Source organism: Solanum stenotomum, unplaced genomic scaffold (genome assembly GCF_019186545.1).
Source record: "Solanum stenotomum isolate F172 unplaced genomic scaffold, ASM1918654v1 scaffold32805, whole genome shotgun sequence".
Classification (NCBI taxonomy): domain Eukaryota; kingdom Viridiplantae; phylum Streptophyta; class Magnoliopsida; order Solanales; family Solanaceae; genus Solanum; species Solanum stenotomum.
The window spans coordinates 13,954-23,282 of record NW_026032137.1 but is presented as its reverse complement, the minus strand read 5'-3'; the positions used below and the strand labels follow the sequence as shown (position 1 = coordinate 23,282).

The window sequence follows — 9,329 nt, the reverse complement described above, 5'->3', positions numbered from 1 at the left end:
TTATTACTTTTCAAATCGAAAAAGCTAGAAAAACTGAACCAAACCGACAGTTATTTTTTTCGTTTGGTTTGGTTTGATTTTAGAAACTAAAAAAACAAACTATATTGATTTTATTTTTATTTTAACCAATAACTGATTCAAACCAAACCACGAACATCCCTAAATAATATGTATGAACTTAATTTAAAAGTTTAATAAATAGTCAATTCCTCAACCTGTTAGGATAGAAAACATTTGATTTAGACACTCAAATTCGTTATATTTCAATTGAACTTCTAACTTTCTAATAAAATATTTTAATTAAACTCTTTAAATTTTGAAAAAGCTACATATATTCTCATTTATCTATTAGATAGTTAAGTTAACACATAAAATATGTCTATTTTCTTAAATTATACACATCAATCTTATAAATTATAAGCATCAACCTTAAGTATGAATAGAGTTTTAAGACTTAATGATGTGAATGTCTCGTAAGACATAAGTTTAGATTTTAGAACATTTCATACACTGAACTTATGCCTAGTTACGTATCTAGCGAATTTTCTCGTGGTAAAATTCATACCACTAAACTTATGTCACAATTAGTTTTAACATGTTTCATCTTAAAAAGTTCCACATTATTCGAATTATGTTCTAAAACACAAATTATGCCTTTCAACCAATAGTTCAGTTTTAAAATTTTATGCCTTTGATAATTTTTTACTACTAAATTTGTGTCTCAAAGGCACAAGTTATGCTCATTGTCTCAAGGCACAGGTTTTTAATAGATTTGTCTGGTGAATTACCTTATGTCCAATAATAGTTGTCCACTATTGACTTGATACATTCTTAAAAAATTATAAATAGAACCCTTTGAATATAATAAATAGAAACTTGCATGGTTGAGTTAGTTGAAGCATTTAAAAGGTAGTTATAAGACTGATTTTATGTTCAGCAACTCTAATGCGTCCTCATAACTTGTTGATTCAACAGACGCCGAGGTTTGGTCAGGAACAACATTCATCAACTTCATTGTGCGAGTTTTGATACGGGTTCTCTTCTTAATAGCACAAAGAACATAATCTCTGCAATCCTTGTCAAATTTGTCAAGAATATACTAGAGGTCGTATTCCTTCATTAACCAATGACTATTTTCCTGTTTATAGCCTTTATTCATGTAACACATGCCTTCTTGTATCCAATCACTGGTCCTCCATTCTTTCGAACAGGTTTGCTCTTGTCTTGTTGTTTCCAACTGCCCTTATTTCCCACATCTCGACTTGCTTTTCTTCTTGAGCTTTGTGATGAAGAAGCGATACTGACTACAGTCGTCGTCATTACAGCAGGGTACTCCATGAGTGTAAATGTCCCATGGTTCTTGTTTACTGTAAGTATCTGTTAATAACCTGTCTTTTAAAACCAGAATTACTTATTTTAATAAACTTTGCAGAAACACGAAGTAACCAAAGTTTAATAAACCAGTAAGAATAGATGAACAGAAATTAATTGACAAATCTAAAATCTGTAAAAAAAAACGTACCACAATCTGGAAAAACAGAATCAGGAAAAAGATCAAGCCCACTGAATGCACAGTGTCCCCTTAAGGAAATTATTCACCTCTAGTATCCGAGGTTTGATTTGGAATATGTCCTCCCAAGATAGAATGATCTCAATCACCAGTGTATTGATACCCAAAATTCTGGTGTCAGCGAACCACTCAACAACAGTAGAGTACACGAAGAAAATTTGTGCAAAAGAAGAAGAAGAAATCAGAAAATTTGTAAAGAATAAGTATGAGGAATCAATGTATTTATAGGCAAGAGGAACTGGTTTCGAAAGGTTGCAATCCTTTCAGAATCCACTCGACCATTCATGAAAGTTTGCAACCTTTCAAACGGTCATGGCTATTTCTGAAAGTTGCAACTTTTCAGAACAGTCACTTTCAATGGCGGGAAATTTAAATAAAAACGGGAAAGATTTAAATAAAACGGGTCACGCGTGGATCCGAGTCGGGTCGGGTCAATTAACTAATTAATTGAATCGGTTAATTAACTAATTAAAACGTTGGCCATTTAATAATTAAATAATCAATTAACTAAAATAATTAAAACAAACTTTGTCCAAAAAATAATCTCTCGATCGATTTTTCCAAATTCGAAACCGAAGCCGAGCGGAGCGACGACGGCACGAGGGGGGTCCGTCTTTCCAACCCTTTTAACAATTAATAAGAGTGTTTCTATATTTAAAAGTCTCCTATTTTTCTTTCTACCACCGATGAGGGACAAATGTCTTTTTAATAAAGCATAAGAGGACTTTTCAAGTTCTCAACTTTTTCAAGTTCTTCTTTCATCCTCCCTCCATTTCCCATTAACTCTTGCTACATACCCAACAGTAACAACATGAGTAGTGATGAATCCAGAATCATTCATGAATTTTCCAGCAATGAATCTCAACAAGAAAGTAACAGCTTCTGCATCACTCAGACTGAATCGGAAACCCTCTTTCAAATTCTCCATTATACACTCAATTTCTCTTCTTCTTTTTTTCTTCTCAAAACTTACAAAAGAAGAATACAGAGTTGCCAATTTATACAGAGAGACACAGTTGTATGTGAACTTTTTATGGAAACTTTTTAATACTTCTACACGTTTTCTGTAACAGAAAAAAAAAACATACATATTTGGAAATTTTTGTAGTAGCATATTTTATGGAAATTTTCATACCAAAAAAAAGAGAGAAGAATTTACACCTTCTCTATAACCAAGCATATAGAAACTTAGGATTTGGAAGGTTTGAGAACTCCAGTTTTAACTTTCTTTTTCTTTATAATATAGAAATACTAATGTTTAAGTATATGGTGTTCCGTGTTTGTGACAAAAAAAAAAAAGAAATATCATTTAGAAAATAAAACATAGTTAATCATAGTTTTCTTCAATGTGATTCTTTCAAAATTCAAACTCTCACTTTTCAAATTTAAAATTGTACAATTTTCATATATTTATTGTGTACTTTTTTTTCCAATCATTGATACTACTATCTAAGTTATCCATCATATTTTTTTATTTCAAATTTTGAGTAAGAAAATTGTGGTTCAATAACGTATCAAATGTAATTCACACCTTGTGACAGTGATGTATACATAGTCTGACCTTAACCTTGTGAAGGTCAATACTCGATATGTTGTTTCTGATAGATGCTCGGTTCAAGTAAAGCATGTCAAAATTAGTGAGTAAAAGGAAATATCATAGTGACAAAACCCTTTAGGATAATGGAGAAAAGAACAATTAGCAATTACAAATAATACAATAGTTGAAGTAATGAAAACAACATGTAATAATAAAATCGAAGAATAACAGGCTGGGCAAGTACTAATGATAATACTGATATGGAAAACTAGTCCCACGATCAACTATTTACTAACCTTCTACCCTAATCCGTAACTTCTATATTCTCTTATCTATGGTCATGTCCTCAATAAGTTGCATGTCATATCATGTCTAATTATCTCTCATCAGTACTTTTTCGATCTACCTCTACCTCTCCTAAGACCCATTACAACCAACTTTTATCATCTCATAAACCTTCTCATTAGGTAAGAGTCATTTGTGAATGTGCATTTCCTCTTCACATATCCAAACCATCTCAGTCTCATCTTGGCCTCCACAGAGGTTACTCCCACTTTATCTCCAATATCTATGTTCCTGTGTTACCTGCATCTTTTGGATGTGTGATTTCTTGACCCATACAACACATCTAGCCTAAAAAATGTAATTAGGAAATGAATGTAATTAATGATAAGAATTAATTAGAAACTAAGTATAAAATTATCTATGAATTTCATAAAATGGACAACTATTACTCTCTCTGTTCCTAATTACTTGTTCATTTTTTAATCGATACACTTATTAAAAAAATAATTATTGATATAGTAAATTAACCATTTTACCTCTATTAATTATGAAATAGATGAATTAAAAATTTAGAATTTTCAAAAAAATATCTTTTTCAAAATAATTAATTGAGGAAATAATTAGTAAAATTTTTTTGTCCATTTATCAAAATAGACGAGCAATTAAAGACAATTGAAAAGAAAAATAAACAAATAATTAGAGACAAAGAAAGTACTTCCTCCGTCCACAATTGTTTGTCAGGATAAGGTCATGCACACCCCTCAAAGAAAATTTAATACAAGGTGTAATTTGACTAATATAACCCTATTATACCAAGAATATCAAAAGTCCACATAACTTTTCAATTGAACTACACTATCATTAAGGATAGAATTGGAAAAAAGTGACTAATTATTTCTTGATTGTTTAAATTGACAATTAATTTTAGACATCTATTTTTAGTATACCTGCCAAACAATTGTGGACGGAGGGAGTATTAAACATCTATTTTTAGTATAATGAACAAATATTGTTAGACAGAGCAAGTAGTACTATTAAATTTATGCCTTGCAAAACAAGATCATTATTAAAAGTATTTTAACTCAAAAGTTTTCATTAAACGAGCAAATAAAACAAAAATTAAAGATGATCGATTCGAGAGACAAATTAAGAACCACCCTGAAATAGGGACAATCAATCCTTGCAAAAACTTGAAAGTGATCTTCAGACATTAGCAGCTATCTATCATACAAAAAGCTTACTCAATAAATGAATCATGCTTCCTTTAAGAAACTTTGGGAGCTTTGACTCAAAGAATCATGGCTGAGTCTCTGTTGTTACTCTAAGAATCAGCTTCATTAAAAAGTAGTTCAACAGCATCTAATCTTCATTCTACTATGGAAGCAAACACCCTAAACTTCACTACAAGAACCAGTACAATCCAACTTCTCAAGGCTTCTAATAACAAAAACATGAAAAATATAGCAGAAACTGAGAAACAAGACTTCATTTAGGGACCAATGAGGTTTGTGGTAGAAAGGTAAATACTTTTTCGTCCTTAACCAAGAGGTCTTTGAGTTCAAGCTTTCTTGCCTTTGTTAGAAAGCGTTTTACCCCACCCCCAATGTGATATACCCCAGTGCGAATCCGAATTTAGGGGTTTATTTTGACAATTAAGTTCTCGAGAAACAGATCAGAATCAAGTAACACCTGAATTGTTATCTTTTTCACAAAAATAATGATTTCATTCAATGATCCAGGCACTAAAGTCACAAATTTTAATAATCTTTTAAACCAAGTTTGGTATTCAAGCAGAGAGATCTAGAACAACATGCCATTGATAATTAAAAAGGAGAGTTTATCCTGGCAACGTCTATATCATTCTTTTGAAACCAAACAATAAACTCAGTTGAGCTCACTGAATCAGATTGTAAAACACTAAACTGCAACAAACCTAACCAAAACACTAACTAGTTTGGATTAAAAATAAAGAGATCTGGATCTTAAAAATTTCAAATGAGAAGTTCTCAACTTTCATCTATGATAGATCCAAGTTCTGGTATGTATATACTAATTAAACAATCAAATAATCAACAAAAAATGAATTTAGCAAGGAGATGACAAATGATGAAAGGGAGAAGCTAGTGGAAGTCATGGGTATGGGAGGAGTAGGAAAGATCTAATCTTTTTTCCATTTTTTTCCATTTTGATTTGGAAAAAAATAGATCATCAAATCTTTCCACCCCACCCACAACCAACAACTTCCCAATACTCTCATCCCTTTCAACGCCATCAATATTTCCATGGATCTCAGCTCAGAACACAGAAGCTATGAGAAATTTCAAAACTGAGTGTAAGAAATAAGTTGAGATCTGTGTGTTGTTGCTGTAATGGTTTTGCCCAAATATATAGATCTAAAAAAGAGGGAGGAGCAAGACACGGGGTTGAAACCCTAATCTATTACAATTACCATTTTGTCCACCCTCATTATTTTATTCATTCACCAAACAACATAATATCATACTCCTTCCGTTTCAAAATTGAGTGGTCTAGTTTGACTTGGAATGAAATTTAAGAAAAGAAATAAGATTTTAATTTTGTGGTTTTAAATTAAAGTTATGTCAAATATATCAATAGATCTTTTAATATTGTGGTCTTAAACATGTCACGTGAAAAGTTGAAGTTAGAGTGTTGTCAAAAAGAGGAAATGAGTCATTCTTTTTGAAACAGACTAAACATGTAACTAGGTCATTCTTTTTTTAAACAGAGGGAGTACTCATTTAAGACATTTACCTATAATTTGTTCCACGGTATAAAAGGTGATTCACATGTATCTCAATATATTATCTTTCTTTTTTCGTTATATATTTAAATTTCAAAATGTATATGATATCAAAGATATATTAAGCTTAGACATGTAATGACATGAAATTGATTGGCGACATTTACTATTTAGCTAGAATAATGAGAAGTGTTTACCATATTAAAAAACAAAGTATAAAAGTTTAATTATCTTAATTTACACTTTTTCTTGATTATAATTATGTAATACGAGTGTTTTATAACTTGTCACAGGGAGTTAGTAACTTCAATTACTTTTCTATGCTCAACTAAAATTAATTTAGTTATAATTGAAATTTAAATATCTTGATTGATCTACATCGACGAACTTATAATAACCAATCAAATCATAATATCTAACCAAGCTGGAAAATAGCGACAAGTTCAAGTCTTCTAAATCGAAGAACAACTAATCAGACTCTATAGTCTATACTTATGCATTGATTGATTCATCAAATAAGTCTGCATATATATATATATATATCCAATTCTCTCAATGGAATATTAATTTTCAAGTTTAAAACACCTTCTTTCTAACGAAATCATGAGATGGAATATGTGCAACTCTAATAAAATAGATATTGTTGATTTATTTGTCCAAGTAAACCTAATTATAAATTACACAACAAAATTACTAAAAATCATTTGTTCAAAATTTTCCGGACCGCCCGGATCCCACGAGTGAATTTTTGTATTTTATATGTATAAAGGGGAATTAAGAGAGTGTTTGATTAAGTTTATAAGTTGGTCAAATTACTTAAAGTAATTTTAGCTTATTTACGAGTAAGGTCAATAATAAAATGTTATAAGTTAAAGTCGATCAAAAGTTATAAGCTGGTCATTTTAACTTATTAGTCTGAACTATAACAAGGGAGGTAAAATGTAATGATAATTGACGATTCAACAGACTTAAAACGAGCCAAAGTTATAATTTATAAACTATTTTATCCTAAAATTTCTTAACTAAGCTCATTGTACAAACGTCTTAATAATTTGATGATGGAAAGTATTTGTCACACGGTATTAAAGAATTAAACAATATCCGAAAGTAAAGCACTAATTATTGGTAATAAGAAAAATAGACATTAGTTGATAAATAGATTTGAAACAAACCACATCAAAATATTTAATGAATCCCACCCTAATACAAAAATGATCAAGGACTCTAATTTTATGAGGTCTCCATATACACATATAATAGATTAATTCGTGCTTATCTAGATGACTAGCTAGAACCGATCACTATTTTCCAAAATTGTTACATATCTTCTTTCTCTTCATCATATATAAAAATACTCTCCTAGTTATATGCACGTGTTGAAATTTTAATTATTCAAAATCCTCCGTTAGAATTAACTGATCGTAAATAGCTGATAAATTTTATGTGTTAAAAATAATTTTTAAGTAACCTGGAAATAAAAAGGGACTTCTATTCCTATCACGACTCTAACTGATAGTGATTTACTAGGTTAGTTCTTCCTTTTAATTTGTACTTATTTATATTAGAAAGCATTACATATGTTAAAATAAACTACAAATAAGCTATAGGTTCAATGCTTTTAGTTCACGTGAAACGAATATGTTGTCAACTTCAAGAATTATTGGGACTTAAAATTGAAACTCGATTAGGATTAAAATTCCTNTTTTCCTTAAATATTTAGTAATGTAACTAATACTTATTAAACTTATTTTAGCATGATTTAGTACTTTTAAATTATGATCATTTTCATTATGACTTTGCAATATTTATTTTATATGATGATTTCATTATTATTTTTTATTGAATATTTTAGTGTCATCAGTACTCATCTCATATTTTGTGTTATTTTCTTAAGAAACATCTTTGATAATTGTATTTTGGTTGGACTAAAGAAATATTTGGAGCACACGTTAATTATATGTTTGTGTGCAAACTTTACCGAAAAAATCCAAAAATCTGAAAAAAATCCGAGGTTTATTAGTTTGGTTTGATTTATAAATTTTAAAATTCGACACAATGGTTTGGTTTGGTATTTGAGAAACCCGAACCAACTCGAGGTTGAAAAACCTGAAAAAAATCTGAATTTTATTAGTTTGGTTTGATTTATAAATTTAAATTTTTTACACAAATGATTTGATTTGATATTTGAAAAACCCAAACCAACCCGATCATGTACACCCCTATACTTTTTTATGCTCAATTAAAATTAATTTAGTTATAACCCAAAATTTAAATATCTTGATTGATCTACACACACGAACTTATAATAACCAATCAAATCATAATATCTAACCAAGCTGGAAAATAGCGATAGGTTCAAGTCTTCTAAATTAAAGAACAACTAATCATACTCTATACTTATGCATTGATTCATTTAAGGCTGGGCACCGGACCGGAATGGGACCACCGGACCGGAACGAACCGGTACCGGACCGGAACGGGACGGTTTGATCGGGTTGTTGACCGGTACCGGGATGAACCGGACCAGAACTACCGGGATGGAGGCTCAGTTCCGTCCCGTCCCACTATATACCGGAATGGAACCGGGACGGACCGGAATGGACCGGAACGGAACAGGATGGGATAAATGGGACGGCACATATAGCTATTTCAAAAAATAATTATTTTTTTTGAGTTATTTTGAATTACGAAAATTCGAATGTTTTTTTTATTTTTCTAAGTTATATTAGTTTATAGTATTTAAGTTTTAAAATTTATAATAATTTTACTTAAGTTTATTTTAAAGATTTTTTTTTTAATTTTTACATATATAAGTTTGTAAGTTAAGTTTAATAAAGTTTTTTTTTTTTAGTTTTTGAGCTTATGTAGTTATGTTATAAGTTATAAAAATTTGAATCTTTTGAAGTTTATAAGTTATTAAGTTATACTTATAACTTGTAAGTTAAATAACTTAAGTTTGTAATTTTAAAAAAATTAAATAAACAAAAAAGAAATGCTAATAAAAGTAAATAATGACAAAAATATTATTTTTTATTTTAATTAAAAATGATTTACCGGGACCGGACCGGAACGGAACCGGAATGAACCGGTACCGGTATACCGGTACCAAATCATGGTACCGTTCCGTTCCGTGTACCGGTTCAATGTATCCCATCCCGTCCCGAATACTACCGGAC

The 9,329-nt window shown here is 30.3% G+C and overlaps 1 pseudogene; it reads right to left on the bottom strand.

Annotated features, from left to right (window-relative positions):
- Positions 1–913: 913 nt before the first annotated feature.
- On the bottom strand, positions 914–2,498 carry LOC125852210 (uncharacterized; annotated as a pseudogene).
- Positions 2,499–9,329: the final 6,831 nt, after the last annotated feature.